The sequence below is a fragment of the Manis javanica genome, chromosome 1 (assembly GCF_040802235.1).
Source record: "Manis javanica isolate MJ-LG chromosome 1, MJ_LKY, whole genome shotgun sequence".
NCBI classification, from domain to species: domain Eukaryota; kingdom Metazoa; phylum Chordata; class Mammalia; order Pholidota; family Manidae; genus Manis; species Manis javanica.
Window position 1 is genome coordinate 111523657 of NC_133156.1, and position 19630 is coordinate 111543286.

General features: G+C 37.9%; 1 long non-coding RNA gene across 2 annotated transcripts in view; it reads right to left on the bottom strand.

Moving 5' to 3' along the window:
• Positions 1-19630, bottom strand: part of LOC118973074 (uncharacterized) — a 181975-nt gene that overhangs the window by 51574 nt on the left and 110771 nt on the right. The window contains exon 3 of one of the 2 annotated variants that reach the window (XR_012131190.1): positions 16561-16666. The exons of the other annotated variant lie outside the window; for it this stretch is intronic. This is a non-coding gene — a long non-coding RNA (uncharacterized lncRNA). The remainder of the gene's footprint in view (positions 1-16560; positions 16667-19630) is intronic. 2 annotated transcript variants of the gene reach the window in all.

Below are 19630 nucleotides of genomic sequence, written 5' to 3' on the forward strand. Positions count from 1 at the left end.
GGTGCTAAAAATGAAAACTGGTATTTTTACATAGTCATCTTAACAGAAATCAATACTAACATTAGAAATTCAATGGGTGGCTATTGTTAAGGCAGTATATAGATTTAAAATGGGGACTACAACACAACCAATTTTAGCATTGTTAGTAATTGAGATGTTACATGTTTGGGGAACTGTATTACATGTCAAATCCGGTTACAAAATATGTCATTAGAATAGAAAGATTCATAGCAAAAAGCATGTTCACACCCCTGGCCAGTGGCCTATTTATTTCAAACAACATTCAGTACAAAACTGAGACATTTCCACTGTCTCTGGAATTTCCTAATAAAATTTGGCTTGTACTGTCATATACCTCTGGCCAAAGGATTCACATCTAGTGTAAATTTTCCTGTGCGTTCATCCTAGAACTGCAATCATGATCCCTTCCCACACTCTTTAATTCCCTCTTCACCTTCCTAGACTCTTGAACTATACCATGAATTTTACATCTATTAAAATTTTCAAAATGGGTGATAAGTTTCTAATGACAAGCCAGGAATTTTCTAAGAGCTTTGCTGAGATTTAATTATTCCAGAAGATAAAGCATTGCCTTTCAAGACATGTCAGGGTTAGGGTAGCATAATCTGTGGATATCTAAGGAATGCAGTTCAAATCACTTTGGTTTTAGGGCTTTCAGAGAATTGATTTAGATGAATAATGGTTCCAATGCTGAATCAAAATCCAATTTTAATGATAATTTCAGCATCTCTAGGAATAAAGTGGAGCAAGTTATGATACAAATGTCCCATTGAACAAATTCTCAATATAAGAAAAAGCATCTAAATAATTCCTGGGGACAAAAACTTTCTGGATCAACTGTATCACATACAAAGGTTGTCACTTAATTTGTAAAGTGCCGCATTGGAATATGAAGAACTAGATCTTAAAGAGAAAAGTATTCCTTGGCATTCAGATAGATACAAGTGAGGAAACACTTGAATGACATCTGAGAGGCTTGACTTGAAAGAATAGCTAAAGCATGCATGTAGATACTGCAGGACAGGAGCTACACGAGCTGATACTAACTACAAGAATCCTTCTTGAGAGTATTTTAAAGAGTGGCAGCATCTTGGAAAAATCAAAAGTTTAGACTAAGTCTTAATTTAAAATTATTGATCCATTGTATCATTCTCACCAAAACATTGAACATTTGCTTGTCTAATGTGTCTAAAGACTCTTCAGACATGTAAGGAAAATCTGAAGGTATCTGGCAGTTGTAAGTGGTTCTTGTTGGGAAAATGTAAAAAACAAAAGAGAAAAATTTTGATGTTGCTTTTGTGTATGAGTATTCTAACATATTGAAGCTGTGTGAATAGATTTTCTTGGATGAAATAAATCTTTAGCTCAATCATTAATGTTCAGAGGAAAATAGATAGGAGAACTAAGAATGGAATATTTCCAGGTACCCACTTGCCCCACTGTGACATTATTCCTTCCCTTCTCTGTGGGTTCTCCAGGGTTTGCCCTTCATTTTATCATAACATGATTTAGTGTGCTTGACACCCACTAAAGTGTTGGCTTAGTTTCCTGGCCCAACAAATAACAATGGTTTATTGTATCACTTCTGACATAATAGGGACCTTGGGAAGTTGCACATCTACTTATTATCAAAGAACAACTCAAATGCTCATCATGAACCTAAAAGTCAGGGATGCAAATCCAACACTTCATTTTATTCCCAGAGACTTTTTAGACTGACCTTTGACAGATCTGAATAGACAGGAGGGAAATAGCAGCTTATGTCCTGAGAGTTTGTGTATACTTTGCCAACAAAGATTTTATCATGGAGATTCTGCTGAGTACAGAATCACTCCTTATCAACCTGTTAAGTTGACAATAGAATTTTCTTCTTTCAGTATCACTTAATGTGATTTTTTTAGATAGTTGTTCTGCTTTTATTTTTCTTTCTTGTACTTTCAAAACTTCCAGTTTAGCCACTAAACATTCAGGGCATTACGGCATTCTCTAGATCGCTCCAAAATCTACCAAAGAATGATCTTCATGCAGTGTTCCACATGCCAAGGGACGTAAATCATGTCTTACATATCAGTTTGGTTACTCATTAGTCTTAAAATTGTTGAGGGGTTGGCTATAGTTCATGGATCCTATTTGTAGATACTGATTAAAAAACTTTCCTTAAACATATTTATATTAATCAAGTATATCTTTGTGCTATCACTATAGATTTCAGAATATAAATATCAGACAACTAAGGATGGTACCTACATTTGTTGCCTTGCAGAACTGCACTGTTCAATGCAGCCACCTCTGGTTGCATGTGGCTTATTAAATGTAACTTAAATGAAATAAAAATTTAGTTCATTGATCACACTAGTTACATGTCAAGCTCTCAATAGCCCTATGCGATTAGTGACTATGGACAGTGCAGGTATAGAACATTTTCATCATCATAGAAAGGGCTGCTAGACAATGCTGTTCTAGAACACTACATATAAGATTCTAATAATTTTTACTTTTTTATAGAAAAGAAACTAGACCCATATTATAATCTGTGTTTAATGATCTCCAAGGGCAAGTCATATGGGTTCTACTGCAGAAATTCTAGGCAATCAAAAAATCCTTATAAGACCATGTGAATTTTACTGTGCATTATTTATTTTTCTACTTCATGAAACACTAAGAGGTCACAGACTTGTCCCATTATCCTCGCAAGGTTAGTGAGTGGCTCAGGTAGAATGAAAGCTAAGAGCCTAGACCTCTTAATCTGTGGAGAATCCACATGCCAGATACAAAGAGGAGGAGCACCTGAAGGCAAGTGAAGGCACTCTCAAGTGGGGAAATCCATCAGTACACTGTGCGGGTGTTCTTCTTACAGACTAAAATGGAAGAGTATCTGTTTGGTTTTCTTTTCAGTTGTCCTTGGAATTGAGGGCTTATTCACTTCATTATCTCTAGTAGACTTGTAGTGATGACAGCATTCATCAACTGGTTATTCAAGGTAAAAAAAATACTCAAGAATCACCATTTCTCAATTATTTTACTAGTTACCTATGCTTTAAGGTTATTGATGTTTATTATATTTATATGACAGAAATACTACATAATGGTGTCCTACTGCACATTCTTTCCCATCTGTCTGTAACTGAAATGGTCTGTCTCCTTTCTACTTCAACTCTCACTACATCCAGTGCTTTTGTGTCAAGGAGTCATGCCACACAGAGGTGAGAAGGAATGAAGATGCTTTCTGGAGCCCTACGTCTGCTGTTTCTTTCTGTAAATTCTTAGAGAGCAAAGTGAAGATTTGAACTGATTCAAGCTTATGGATGATTCCAGGAGTCACAGAAAGGGTTAAGGATGACATTCCAGATTGAGGAAATAGCATGATAATAAAAATAGAGAAGTAGAAATGCAGAACATGTGTAGTGTTCAGAAAGCTCTCTGCAACCCAGATGCCATCTAGGTCTTCCTGCCCCTTTCAATGAAATGATTCAACGCCCAGTCCATATCGTGTAGAAGTCCCTCACCTTACTCTAGGAAGTCTTTCAGGAGAGTTACAGAATCATGGACATCCAGTCAGAGCTCCTATTTCTTTTTTTTTTTTTTAGTTTTGGGAACATTATGTTTACTAGACTTCCCCCATCACCAAGTCCCCCCCACATACCCCATTACAGTCCCTGTCCATCAGTGTAGTAAGATGCTGTAGAGTCACTACTTGTTTTCTCTGTGTTGCACAGGCCTCTCCGTGCTCCCTCCTCATTATACATGCTAATCATAATGCCCCATTTCTTTTTTTCCCTCCTCTTATCCCTCCCTTCCCACCCACCCTCCCCAGTCCCTTTCTCTTTGGTAACTGTTAGTCCATTCTTGGGTTCTGTGAGTCAGCTGCTGTTTTGCTCCTTCACTTTTTTCTTTATTCTTATACTCCACAGATGAATGAGGTCATTTGATACTTGTCTTTCTCCACCTGGCTTATTTCTTATGACTGAGCATAATACCCTCTAGTTCCATAGTTCCATCCAAGTTGTTGCCAATGGTAGGATTTGTTTTCTTCTTATGGCTGAATAATATTCCATTGTGTATATGTAGCATATCTTCTTTATCCATTCATCTACTGATGGACACTTAGGTTGCTTCCATTTCTTGGCTATTGTAAATAGTGCTGCAATAAACAGGGGTGCATATGTCTTTTTAAACTGGATTGCTGCATTCTTAGGGTAAATTCCTAGAAGTGGAATTCCTGGGTCAAATGGTATTTTTATTTTGACCTTTTTGAAGAACCTCCACACTGCTTTCCACAATGGTTGAACTAATTTACGTTCCCACCAGCAGTGTAGGAGGATTCCCCTTTCTCCACAACCTCGCCAACATTTGTTGTTGTTTGTCTTTTGGATGGTGGCAATCCTTACTTGTGTGAGGTGTTATCTCATTGTGGTTTTAATTTGCATTTCTCTGATGACTAGCGATGTGGAGCATCTTTTCATGTGTCTGTTGGCCATCTGAATTTCTTCTTTGGAGAAGTGGCTGTTCAGCTCCTCTGCCCATTTTTTTATTGGATCCTTTGCTTTTTGTTTGTTGAGGTGCTTGAGCTCTTTGTATATTTTGGATGTCAACCCTTTATCAGATCTGTCATTTATGAATGTATTCTCCCATATTTTAGGATGCCTTTGTTTTCTATTGGTGGTGTCCTTTGCAGTACAGAAGTTTTTCAGCTTGATATTGTCCCACTTGTTCATTTTTGCTTTTGTTTCCCTTGCCCGGGGAGATATGTTCATGAAGAAGTTGTTCATGTTTATGTCCAAGAGATTTTTGCCTATGTTTTTTTTAAGAGTTTTATGGTTTCATGACTTACATTCAGGTCTTTGATCCATTTTGAATTTACTTTTGTGTATGGGGTTCGACAATGATCCCATTTCATTCTCTTACATGTAGTTGTCCAGTTTTGTCAACACCAGCTGTTGAAGAGGCTGTTATTTCCCCACTGTATGTCCATGGCTCCTTTATCATATATTAATTGACCATATATGTTTGGGTTAATATCTGGACTCTCTATCCTGTTCAACTGGTCTGTGGGTCTGTTCTTGTGCCATCACCAAATTGTCTTGATTATTGTGGCTTTGTAGTAGAGCGTGAAGTTGGGGAGTGAGATCCTCCCCACTTTATTCTTCCTTCTCAGGATTGCTTTGGCTATTCGGGGTCTTTTGTCGTTCCATATGAATTTTAAAACTATTTGTTCCAGTTCTTTGAAGAATGCTGTTGGTATTTTGATAGGGATTGCATTGAGTCTGTAAATTGCTTTAGGCACGATGACCATTTTGACAATATTAATTCTTTCTAGCAAAAAGCATGGGATAAATTTCCATTTGTTAGTGTCCTCCTTAATTTCTCTTAAGAGTGTCTTGTAGTTTTCAGGGTATAGGTCTTTCACTTCCTTGGTTAGGTTTATTCCTAGGTATTGTATTCTTTTTGATGCAATTGTGAATGGAATTTTTTTCCTGATTTCGCTTTCTGCTAGTTCATTGTTAGTGTATAGGAAAGCAACAGATTTCTGTGTATTAATTTTGTATCCTGCCACTTTGCTGAATTCAGATATTTGTTCTAGTAGTTTTGGATTGGAGTCTTTAGGGTTTTTTATGTACAGTATCATGTCATCTGCAAATAGTGATAGTTGGACTTCTTCTTTACTAATCTGGATTACTTGTATTTCTTTGTTTTGTCTAATTGCTGTGGCTAGGACCTCCAGTACTATGTTGAATAACAGTGGGGAGAGTGGGCATCCCTGTCTTGTTCCTGATCTTAGAGGAAAAGCTTTCAGCTTTTCGCTGTTAAGTATGGTGTTGGCTGTGGGTTTGTCATATATGGCCTTTATTATGTTGAGGTACTTGCCCTCTATACCCATTTTGCTGAGAGTTTTTATCATGAATGGATGTTGAATTTTGTTGAATGCTTTTTCAGCATCTATGGAGATGATCATGTGGTTTTGTCCTTCTTTTTGTTGATGTGGTGGATGATGATGATGGATTTTCGAATGTTGTACCATCCTTGCACCCCTGAGGTGAATCCCACTTGATCATGGTGTGTGATTTTCTTGATGTATTTTTGAATTCAGTTTGCTAATATTTTGTTGAGTATTTTTGCATCCACGTTCATCAGGGACATTGGTCTGTAATTTTCTTTTTTGGTGGTGTCTTTGCCTAGTTTTGGTATTAGAGTGATGCTGGCTTCATAGAATGAGTTTGGAAGTATTCCCTCCTCTTCTACTTTTTGGAAAACTTTAAGGAGAATGGGTATTATGTCTTCTCTATATGTCTGATAAAATTCAGCAGTAAATCCATCTGGCCTGGTGGTTTTGTCCTTTGGTAGTTTTTTGATTACTGCTTCAATTTCTTTGCTGGTAATTGGTCTGTTTAGATTTTCTTTTTCTTCCTTGGTCAATCTTGGAAGGTTGTATTTTTCTAGGAAGTTGTCTGTTTTTTCTAGGTTTTCCAGCTTGTTATCATATAGATTCTCATAGTATTCCCTAATAATTCTTTGTATTTCTGTGGGGTCTGTCATGATTTTTCATTTCTCATTTCTGATTCTGTTTATGTGTGTAGATTCTCTTTTTCTCTTAATAAGTCTGGCTAGGGGCTTCTCTATTTTGTTTATTTTCTCAAAGAACCAGCTCTTGGTTTCTTTGATTTTTTTCTATTGTTCTATTCTTTACAATTTTATTCATTTCTTCTCTGATTTTTGTTATGTCCCTCCTTCTGCTGACTTTGGGCCTTATTTGTTCTTCTTTTTCCAATCTCAATAATTGTGACTTTAGTCTATTCATTTGGGATTGTTCTTCCTTCTTTAAATAGGCCTGGATTGCTATATACTTCCCTCTTAGAACTGCCTTCACTGCATCCCACAGAAGTTGGGGCTTTGTGCTGTCCTTTGTCTCCATATATTGCTTGATCTCTATTTTAATTTGGTCATTGATCCATTGATTATTTAGGACCATGTTGTTAAGCCTCCATGTGTTTGTGAGCCTTTTTGTTTTCTTTGTACAATTTATTTCTAGTTTTTATTCTTTTGTGGTCTGAAAAGTTGGTTGGTAGAATTTCAATCTTTTTGAATTTACTGAGGTTCTTTTTGTGACCTAGTCTGTGGACTCTTCTGGAAAATGCTGCATGTGCATTTGAGAAGAATGTGTATCCTGTTGCTTTTAGGTGTAGATTTCTGTCTATTAGGTCCATCTGTTTTAGTGTGTTGTTCAGTGCCTCTGTGTCCTTATTTATTTTCTGTCTGGTGGATCTGTCCTTTGGAGTGAGTGGTGTGTTGAAGTTTCCTAGAACGAATATATTGCATTCTATTTCCTCCTTTAATTCTGTTAGTATTTCTTTCACATATGTTTGTGCTTCTGTGTTGGGTGCATATATATTTATAATGGTTATATCCTCTTGTTGGACTGACCCCTTTATCATTATGTAATGTCCTTCTTTATCTCTTGTTACTTTCTTTGTTTTGAAGTCTATTTTGATTCAAGTACTGCAACACCTGCTTTTTTGTCCCTATTGTTGGCATGAAATATCTTTTTCCATCCCTTGACTTTTAGTCTGTGTGTGTCTTTGGGTTTGAGGTGAGTCTCTTGTAAGCAGTGTATAGATGGGTCTTGCTTTTTATCCATTCAGTGACTCTGTGTCTTTTGATTGGTGCATTCAGTCCATTTACATTTAGGGTAATTATTGAAAGATATGTACTTATTGCCATTGCAGGCTTTAGATTCATGGTTACCAAAGGTTCAAGGGTAGCTTCTTTACTATCTAATTGTCTAACTTAACTCACTTATTAAGCTATTATAAACACAGTCCTATTTCTTTTAAATGATCTGAGTTTAGGGATTTCTCTTTCCAGCCTGTACAAGTTACTCTCTTGTCCACATGATTTCATCCAGATGTGGTTCTTAGCCCCTTACCATCAATTCTGCTAACCAGCAACAAACACATCAAACCCCTGTGTATGTTTATATGTACATGGGTGCGTATTAGGTCCTTGCTATGCAAAATGTGACTCACAGACCATCAGAATCAGCCTTGCCCAGGGTTTGTTAAAAATGCAGAATCTTAGGCCTCAACTCAAGCCTACAAAATTAGAGTTTGGTTTATTTGCATGTTAAAGTTTGAGAAGCACTAAGTATAAATGGTGGCAATAAGTGGTATGTGTGTGTGTGTATATATATATATATATATATATATATATATATATATATATATATATATACACGCATCTCAAAAGGGGTAGATCTAGATGACATCTGGGTTACAGAGAGCTCTGTGAATATAACACATGTTCTATGCTTTTCTTTTTCTACTTTATGACCATGCTATTTTATCAGTCTGGAATGCCATCCTTAACCCTTTCTCTGACTTCTGGAATTGCCCATATGCTTGGAGACTCAATTAGAATCTTCACTTCGTTTTCTTAAACAACTTATAGAAAGAAACAGCAGATGTAGGACTCCAGATGTAGTGGGATTCAAAATAGCAAGTAGACAAGATCATTTAAGTTACATGAGTCCTATTTTAAAATAAATTTGCTGATGGGATTTAAATATAAAAGCCTTAGGTATCAACAACCTTTGAGAAAAGTGAGATCAGTGATTAATTGACATTCATATCTCCACTTCATTCTTAAATGAGGCAGTCAGGCCATTAGCCTAAAACATCTTTATGTGGAGAGACAACCTCCCCTTAATCCTTTTCTCTGAAGTTACTTTAGCAAATTATTCATGGATGTAGTGATAAGCAGCCAGGGAGAACATTTGGGTGAATGGTTTTGAGCTTGTTTATATTCCTACCGAGACAGCAAGACTAGGTTCCACACGGAATTGTTTAGCTGTGAATAGAGGCTAGTCATATGTCAGGGGATGTGGGAATAGGGAAGGGTATGAGTGGAAGCAGCACTGGCCACACAGTAAGAAAGCTCAGACTCTGGTACTAGCTCCAGCACTGACACTGTTAGGAGATGGTTTCTTTGCCTGTGGATCCGTATCCCCTTTCCAAATCTCTTTTGTGATCATAGGACACATAATTTCCCAGTTCACCATGAGCCCTCAGTACTATTTACCTTGGGACCAGATGGGCCCCCAGAACTGCTATGGCTCCTCTGAGCTCACAATATTGAATCCAACACGTTTTTATAACTAGAGACCAGTCATTTTGTTCATCTTGCCATTTTTTATAAAACTCTTTCACCTGCATACCTTCAACACTTCACTCATGTCTGGTCTCAGTTTATCATCAGCACAGTTATTTTGGTTCCATTTATTGGAATAAAATGGATGCATTAGTTCCCTGGATTTGAAACAAATGCTAAATAAAGATATTTCTCTTTTTCTCAATGGTAACAATATTGCAGGAAAACTAAGAGTAACTATTAGAGATCAGGAATAATTCTTACTCTCTAAAGTGAGCTGAGGGTCCTCCTGAGTCCAGCCAAACAAAGTCACACCCAAATGAATTATTGTTGAAAATTTGGTCAGGTTTATTTTTGACTCCGTTGTACCTTCTTACAGGGATATGCCCAATGATAAGCCTTTATCAAAGATGTGGTTTCCTCATGTTACCTTTTGATTTTCTAGGTCTCTCTCAAGGGTCTGACAGCCTAAAGTTTTTGTCTGTTTCTCAAACTTCCCTCTTTCTTTCCCATTTCTCCCTAAATATCTGTTCTAATACTGGTTCAGTTAGAAAGACCTGATAATGGAATTCACAATAAAACATTGATGACTTTGATCCTGTCAAGAAAGTTTACGTTTCAGAGCCCTTTTATTTAGCCAGAACAAATGAATACTTATTTTGGGATATTCCTATCAAAAGACTGGTTAGTATCCCTAAAATCCAGTCCAAATCTCCATTGCTCTAACATCTAAGGGTGGCCCTTGTTCCAAATGGCAATTAGGGACAGCCACTGTTCAAAGGACACAGGCTCTGAAAGGGAGGAATTTGCCCCAAGGAGACTGCTACTCAGTTTAACCAGCATATATTTCTCCAGCTTATACAGTAAACTGTTGTTACCCACTATGATCCCATATACCATGCTAGTGTACCCATTCTTCAGCTACAATGTTAACTGGCTGGGGAATGACTCACAGCAGTCTCCTTCTCTAGGCAATTCTCCCAACCTAATGGGAGCTGCTTCACCTTGGATGTTATGCCCTTGAGAGGAGGAGGAAGGTTGAAGAGAGCTGCTCACAGACACCTTGTCTAAAGGTAGGAACAGATCTGTGATGTATTTATGCTCCAGAATTCCTTATAAATCAGGTAAAGCTATTCTCCAGCTAGGACTACATTCTTGTTTAGTTTTACCATAGAATCTCCTTTTCTTCTGAAAACAATCCCTTAATAAATCATTCATACGAGAATGTCCATCTCAGGCTCTGCTTCTAGGGTATTTGGTACTAGGAGTGGTCCTAAGAAGTGAACTCTGCAGATAGGGTTCTGGGGTTGGATTATTCATTTGTCAGGTGGCAATGAAACCCTCACTTCTGGATAGGTAGAGCCAAGAGTTCCCTGCATGCTGCAGAAGTGCACTTGCTGAAACACCCACCTATAGTGAACTGGTATAGGACACAGATGGAAGGAGGTATGCTAACTGATTCAGTGTCTCTGGTATTTGAAAGGTAAAAGGAAAAGAGTAACTCTGTGAACTGTGAAATGGTTTTCTTTTTCTCAATGGCATTTATATGTTGAAGGGAGATCATGATAATCTCCAAATCCATTGATCAGTAGTTTTAAGCAAAATATGAATCAGAGATCCTCCTTGGCAGCTCTAGTATCTATACACGGAGGGCAGACAAAACTGATGACCTGCAACAGGACTTATTCTAAGTGGCAGAAATCTTTACAGAAAATTGAATTCTCTGCCTAGGAAAGTGTAAGCCAAAGTCAGAGCTCTGATAGGAAAGGAGTGGGAACCTGAGATAGGGATATCTGGATAGATGCATTTGAGTACCTTGAAATCTCTATTTCCCTGAACCTTCTGAGTCTTCATAATTAACTGTTACCCTTTAATGGAAGATTGAGTTCCTCTCCCCTGCTTAAAGACTGTGTAGAGATCTCAAAGGAGACAGATATCTCTAGGAAAATCTTCAGGAGCTGTTCCCACTTTTTTTTTGTCTACGAGGTGCATTACTTGGGTCACTTATCAGCAAAATTAGACTGGGGAAGTGTCAGGTTACTAAAGGAGGAGAGGTATTAAATACCAAAAGAGCTTCTGGATCTAGTTAATGTATACTGGCAGAATCAAAGAAGTAAGACCTGGGAATGGATCCTGAAGCTACATAAATGTGTGATCAGAAAGCTGATGGCAGCTGCCCTAATGGAAAGTCACAATTCTTTGTCCAGTTTATAAACTGTGGAAACTCTCAGACATAGAGCCCGTGAACTGAAGAAGTAGCCAAAAGTCCATAAGAAAAGACTCAGCAACACCATAAGGAGTCCTTCCCTCAAAGAGATCTACTGCCTCTTACTTGGATAACTGTCTGCTTTGGAGAGGGATTTACCCTAACATTTCAAGGACTGATGGATCTGGGTCTTTGTTGATCCTGATACCGAGGGACCCAAAGTCCCTCAATTGTCCCCTGTTATAGTAGAAGCATATGGGGTTGGGTAAAAAAAATGAAGTTTTAGACTATGTCTATTTCAATGTGTTCATCGCGGTTAGAGGCTCACTGGGTGGTCATTTTCTCTGATTGTGAATGCATAATCAGAAAAAACATACTTTGTAGTCAGCAGACCTTTCACCTTAGTTCTCTGACCTTTAGAGTAATTGCTATTGTGTTCAGAGAAGCCAAGTAGAAGCTCTTGAGAATGCTGCCACCCTGTCACAGTAAATAAAAACAGTATCATTTTTAAGAGTTTGGTAGATTAAAAATTTAAGGGATAGAGGGGTAATAATCTTCATCATATCACCAATTAATTCACCAGTCCAGTCCTGCAAAAGCTGGATGGCTTATGGTAGGATGATGTTGGGTTAATGCAAACTTAACTAATTGCACCTCCTGTGCTAAAAATGGTACCTTTGTGAGAGCAGAATGATACAGCCTCTTCACGCAATGTGAAAGTATTGAGTAGCATGCATTTCTTTCAGTGTCTGTCAAAAATGAGGATCAGAAGCACTTCATTTTATGTGGAATGGACAATAATATACCTTATTTCAGTCTTATCCCAAGGCTATCTTCCTGCTCTTCTCTTTGTCACAATATAAACTGAAGAGAGCTGATCATCTGGACATTCTACAGAACACTGCACTAGTCCACTTTATTGATGCTATCTTGTTTATTAGATCTGATGAGCAAGAAGTAGCAAATATATGCCTTAATAAGACACACGTGCTCCTGAGGAAAAGAGATGTATTTTAAAAATATTCAGGGGTTTGTCACATTAGTGACATTTTTACAGGTTCCAGTGTTATAAGGCAGGCTGAAACATTTTCATTCAACGCAAAGGATGAATTATTGCACTATACACTTCCTAACACTGTATTAGTGGTTAGGAATACCACTAATGGCTACCAGCAGAAGGCACCATATCCTGTACTTGGAAATATTGTTGTGACCCATTTATTAAGCGGGTGGAAGGCTGCTAGTTTGGAGTGGCTCTCAGAGTAAGAAAGGACTGCACCAAGTGCAGGCTATGGAAGAAGAAGCCCTGTTCCAGGACTAGACAGCCTAATGGACCTACTGGTGCTAGAGGCATCTCTTGTAGAGAAAAGCATGACCTGGAGCCTGTGGAAAGCTCTAAAAGGAGAATTTCAGCACAGAGTTCTGGAGCAAGACCATGCCATCTGCAACAAAGAATTACCACTTTGAAAACAGATCCTGGCATGCTCTTAGGCCCTGATAGAAGTCAAGCATTTGTGATATCAAATGAACATCGAGCCATAACTTCCCATTATCATCTGGATACTGTCATCCAACCAAGTAATAAGTTTGGGTCTGGTAGGAATACATTATAAAATGGAAGTGGTAGATCCAGGATGGTGTTTGAGCAATTCCAGAGGGCAAAAGTAAGGTGTGTGATACCTACACTTATGTCATATACCAGTGTTTCTCCACTGCCTTTCCCTTAGCTCACATCTGTAACCGCTGGGATTTTCTTACAAATGGCTGATAGAAGAGGCAAAAGCCCGAGCTTGGTTCACAGGTCAGTCAACTTGATATGGGTATAAACTAAAAATGGACTTCAGGTCTACTACAGTCAGTCACATGCAAGAGTGGGACTGAATGACAGTGGCAAAAGAAATCCTTTAAATGGGCAATTATTCATTGATTTAGCGATCTGGCTGCCATTTTGTTGGAGTGGGAAATGGCCCCAGACTCTTGGTGATGGTGAATGGCTTAGCTGATTGGAAATATGTAAACTCATGGGCGGTGGTGAATGGTTTAGTTAATGGGTCATGAGCTTAGAAGAAGTAAGATTGGAAGATCAGAGATAAGGCTGTCTGGGGGAGAGGCATGTGACTGGAAATACAGAAAAGGGCACAAACTGTAACTTTATTTCATGCTTTGATGCAGAACAGGCACTAAACAACTAAGTAGAAAAGACAGATGTCAGTCTTCTCTGTCCTGAGCCACATCAGGGCTTGCACAATATGCTTTTAAAAGGAGTGACTACAGTGGAGGTATGGAGAGGGAAGCTTTGTATAGCCCAACAGCATGATTCTCACCCAAAAAGGCTGATCAAACTACTGCTATTACTAATGTCTTGTCTACCAGCCACTAAGACCAATGCTGAGTCCCTATTAAAGTGCTATTTCTCAAGGAGACCAAGCAACTACTTGGGGGAAAGTTTTTACTTTGGTTTCTTTTTTGTCCTAAAAGTGGCAGTATTGAATCTGGCAGAATTGTCTTGTGTTCCTTTTCTGCCTTGGCTATCATCACTACCTTAACATTTAACAAAGTATCTAGTCTATTGACATGGGATCTCACACAAAGGACCCAAATTTATGGTAGGACAGGTGTGCTGGTGGGTTGATGATTGTGGTTTCCACTAGTTCTGCCACATACCACACCACCCTAAAGCTGGATAGCCAAGTAGAGCAGTGGAATTTCCTCTTCTCAGCTGAGGTATCAACTTGAAGGTGACACCCTATGAGGATGGGATGCCATCCCTCAGGATGTGGTGTACACTTTAAGCCAATGGCTACTATATGTTGCTCTTCAGGTCTGAGAACCAAGGGGTGGAAGTAGAAGTGTGGCTGTTTTTACCATCACTTCTATTAACCTTTGGGAATTTACATTTTCATTCTTACAGCTATAAACTCAGTGGGTCTGGAGGCCCTGGTTCCTAGAGGAAGGACTCTTCCCCAAGAAGGCATGGTAAGAATCCCAATAAATATTTGTTGCATGGTCATTTTCCGGCTTCTCATGTCAGTAGACCAGCAGGCTAGGAAAATAGTTACATAGTGGTAGGATATTTGACCCCAGTCATTATGAGGAGGTAGGGCCACTGCTATATAATGGGGGTAAGGAGAACACTTTTATCACTAAGTTGATTTATTCTGGTATCTTTTGTTTTTCCCATGTCTAGTTTTAACTGTAAATACAACCACAGCAAGCCCGGTCTGATAAGGATATGGTCACTAGGGACTTAGACACTTAGGGATGAGAGCCTACCAAGCAAACCATGAGCCCAGTGCAGATGCCAGCTGTCGGGGAGGAAATCTGCAGTGGGTGGTGGAGGAGGGAGATAAAGAATAAGCCTTGGAATCAACCATAGTAGTTAGGACTGTAGTTTGATATACTAAACTACATTTTGAAGACTTCTTCAAATTTGTAAGTGATCTAAATCTTGAAGAAGCTATACATGGAAGGAGTATACTTAATGTGAGAATCAAGTGGATTTGAGCACTGTAAGGTGTGGACTGAAGTGGGTACTTTTGGTTTCCTGCTCAGATCCTCCTTAAAGGAAGGTGTGTTTAATTCCAAGCTGCTGTGAAAGTTGCCTGCTAATGGCTTACAACTGCTTCCCTTTCTGGAGATTTGTCCTCTTCCTGGGAGATGATTCTCCTCCATAGAAGGTTGACATAGGGGACAAAAACATATCTTCCTTGCATTAAGATGGGACCAATTCCATGGTGCAATTCTTGCTCCAGAGCCCCCAGTAGGATCAGGTGAAGTTAGTCACCAACAGAAACTATATCTTTTTTTTCTGCTTAGCTACCTCTCCCCCTTCCCCTACCCTTGACTTTGCAATCAGATCTATTACACTGATATAATAATTTGTAAAGAGCTGAAATGAAAAAGAAAGATAAGATCATCTGTCCTACTTTGCATACCTTATTCTCCTTCTGATATCATTTTCTCAATAAATTGTTGCACAAGAATCCTTATCATAGGTACTCTTTCTAGAAAACCTGGCCTAGGATAAGGTATAAAGCCAATTCCTATAAATCTTGATGGTTAATAATAATTAACCCAAGTGGCTGTAACCAAAGGATTTCTCAGTAAGGGAAGGTTTGATCTAAGAGCTATCCCAATGATATGTATGCAGAAACTTGTATGTGTGTCTGTGTGTGTGTGCATAAGTCACAGATATTGTGTATGTTTCAGTGGGTAAATAAGCCAAACCCCAACTCCCCCAAATGGCCTAGGAACCTTTACCTTTTAGCAGCCAGGAAAAGTGAAGATTCAAATCCTGAGTAGTGGTGGGGTGCCTGTTTCAGTGACTTGTGGGCACATGTATCTTCTTGGAAAGGAATGTAGGCTAAGCTGTATGCCTGAATGGGAGTGCCTGGGATGAATGCATGACTCAGTTGCATGTCTTGGAAAAGAACCAATAGGCACATGGACTGCTGAGTAGGGCACAGGTGAAGCAGTTTTGACTTACAAATGTAATTTGGGAATATTTTATATTAGGCAATAATCAAGAGCTTCAAACTGGGCCTTGATCCATTTCTTTGGACTTGGTTGTAAGTGGACTTTTGCAATTTAGAGTTATTACATTAATACACTAATTTTTAAATAGCTGAAATGGGCAGATAAGATCATCTGCCCTGTAGACAGAGATGTATGTATACTTTTAAAGTCATGATGATGAGAGAAGATACCCAATGACTTGCAAAAATCAACATCTCAGCAGGAGAAAACCAGATAGATCAGAAGATATGAACCTGAAATCTCTCCAAAATACGAGACTTTTTTTGCATTCTAGAAGCTTTACTGAAGCCACATGTACGGTAACTGAAGTATTTGATAAATGTTAAAGTGATGATGGCCCAGCATTTTAGTACATTTGGTTTAGTTTCATTAACTATTTAATTTTGAAGTTGGTTTTGTCAGCAATTTCTCATATGCCAAGAATACCAAAAGAAAACTTAGGCAATAGATTTTATCTAATAATAAATAAAAATTGCTTAGGCCCTTTTCTATGAAGGCAGAGATACTTTAAATCCATGGGAGATTTACCCATCAAATAACTCAGGGTGAGGGGAATAGATAAAAAGAATGTCAAAAAAGAGCTGATACAGAGCATAAATAAGAAGCCTCTGCAAGAGCAAAGAAGGGGGCCAACAGAGCAATGTCTGAACATTTACCCTAGACAGGTGAAAATCTGGAGCACAGATGAGTTGTGGGTTGCAGTCTTACAAATTCCACTCAAGAACCGTATCAAATTTCTTTCAGGTCTTTGAAGTACTGTCTCTACAAATAGTTAACATTCCACATGTTAGCTCTGTGTGGTTGCCCTGTTGTTCCTTCCTGCTTGACTTTCTCACAGACTTCACCAAGAAAGATCTCTGTGGCAAGCTTTCCCTTCCTAATTGTAGAACAACTCAGATAACATGACCCTGTCCTCAGAGTCATTTAGTATAGGTTGGAGGTTTGGAACCTAGACAGATATGGTGTAAGCAAGTGATAAGCTGACATCAAAAGACTCGATGCTGGGGTCTAAGGAAACACCTAAGAGGATGAACACTTCTCCAAACCCAAATGATATTGGGAACCAGCAAATATGGACTGGAAATCTTACAATTAAGGTGATTTCCCATTCTTTGAGAAAATAAACAAAATAGATAAACCCCTAGCCACACTTATAAATAAAAAAAGAAAGAGTATACACATAGCAAAATTAGAAACAAAAAAGGAATAATCACAATGGATACCATAGAAATAAAAGAATTATTAGAGAATACTATGAAAAATTACATACCAATAAATTGAACAACTTAGAAGAAAAGGACAAATTCCTAGAAAAATACAACTTGATCTAGAAAGAAACAGAAAATCTGAACAGAGCAATTACCAGCGATGAAATAGAATTACTAATACAAAAAAAAAAAAACCTCACAATGAACACAAGTCCATGTCCAGATGGCTTCACAGCTGAATTCCAGCAAACATTTAGAGAAGACCTAATGCCCATCCTTCTTAAAGTATTCCAAAAAGTAGAAGAGGGGTGAATACTTCTGAACTCATTCTGAGGCCAGCATCACTCTAATACCAAAACCAAACAAAGACACCACAAAAAAAGAAAATTGCAGACTAATATCCCTGATGAACATAGATGCAAAAATCCTCAACAAAACATTAGCAAAAATACATCAAAAAGATCTTCAATCATGACCAAGTGAGATTTATTCCAGGGATGCAAGGATGGTTCAATATTCATAAATCAATCAATACCATATACTACATCAAAAAGAAGGATAAAAAACACATGTTCATCTCAATAAATGCTGAAAAAGCACTAGACAAAATTCAACATCCACTCATGGTAAAAACTCTCAACAAAATGGGTTTAGAGGGTATGTAACTAAACATAATAAAGGCCATATATGACAAACCCATAGCCAACATTATACTTACTAGCAAAAAGCTGAAAGCTTTTCTCTAAGATCAGGAACAAGACAAGGATGCCCACTCTCACCACTCTTATTCAACATAATACTGGAGGTCCTAGCCATGGCAATCAGACAACATAAAGAAATAAAAACCATCCAGATTGGTAAGGAAGAAGTTAAACTGTCACTATTTGTAGGTGATGTGATATACATAGAAAACCCTAAAGATGCCACCAAAAAACTATTCGAATTAATAACTGAATTCAGCAAAGTTTCAGGATACAAAATTAATACATTGAAATCTGTTGCATTCCTACATACTAAAAATGAACAAGCAGAAAGACAAATCAGGAAAACAACCCCATTTGCAATTGCATCAAAAAGAATAAAATATGGAATAAATCTAAGCAAGGAGGTGAAAGACCTATTCTCTGCAAACTGTAAGGCAATCATGAGAGAAATTAAAGAAGGTGCCAGTAAATGGACATCCCATACTCATAGGTAGAAAGAATTAATATTGTCAAAATGCCCATCCTGCCCAAAGCAATTTAAAAATTCAATGCAATCCATATCAAAATACCAACAACATTTTTCATTGAAGTAGAACAAATAGTTCTAAAATTCACGTGGAACCAAAAAAGACCCTGAATAGCCAAAGCAATCCTGAGAAAGAACAAAGCTGAGGGGATTACACTCCCTGACTTCAACCTCTAATATAAAGCTACAGTAATCAAAACAATATGGTACTGTCACAGGAACAGATCCATAGACCAATGTAACAGAATAGGGAGCCCAGATATAAACCCATGCATATATGGCCAGTTAATATGTGATAAAGGAAACTTGAATATACAATGGGGAAAAGAAAGCAACTTCAATAACTGGTGCTGGGAAAACTGGACAGCTACATGTAAGAAAATGAAACTGGATTATTGTCTAACTCCATACACAGAAGTAAAATCGAAATGGATGAAATACCTGAATGTAAGACATGAAACCATAAAACCTTTAGAAGAAAACATGAGCAAAAGTCTCTTCAACATAAGGATAAACAATTTTTTCCTGAACACATCTTCTCAGGCAAGGGATACAAAATAACAAATGAACAAGTGGGACTACACCAAACTAAAAAGCTTCTGTAAAGCAAAGGATACCATCAGCAGAACAAATAGGTATTCTACAGTATGGGAGAATATATTCATAAATGACATATCCAATAAGGGGTTAACATCCAAAATATATAAAGAGTTCACATACCTCAACACCCAAAAAACAAATAGCACAATTTAAAAATGGGTGGAGGATCTGAACAGACACTTCTTCAAAGAAGAAATACAGATGGCCAACAGTCACATGAAAAGATGCTCCACTCACTAATTATCAGGGAAAGCAAATCAAAACCACAGTGAGATACCACCTCACACCAGTTAGGATGGTCAATATCCAAAAGACAAGGAACAACAAATGTTGATGAGGATGTGAAGAAATGAGAACCCTCTTACACTGTTGGTAGGACTGTCTCTCGGTACAACCTCTATGGAAACTAAAAATAGAAATACCATTTGATCCAGCAGTTCCACTTACAGGAATTTACCTGAAGAAAACAAAATCCCTGATTTGAAAAGATATATGCACCCCTATGTTTATCACTGCACTATTTTCAATAGCCAAAATATGGAAGCAACCAAAATGTCCAACAATAGATGAATGGATAAAGAAGGTGTGGTATATATATACAATGTAATATTGTTCATCCATAAAAAGGAAATAAATCCTACCATTTGCAACAACATAGATAGAACCAGAGGTATTATGCTCAGTGAAA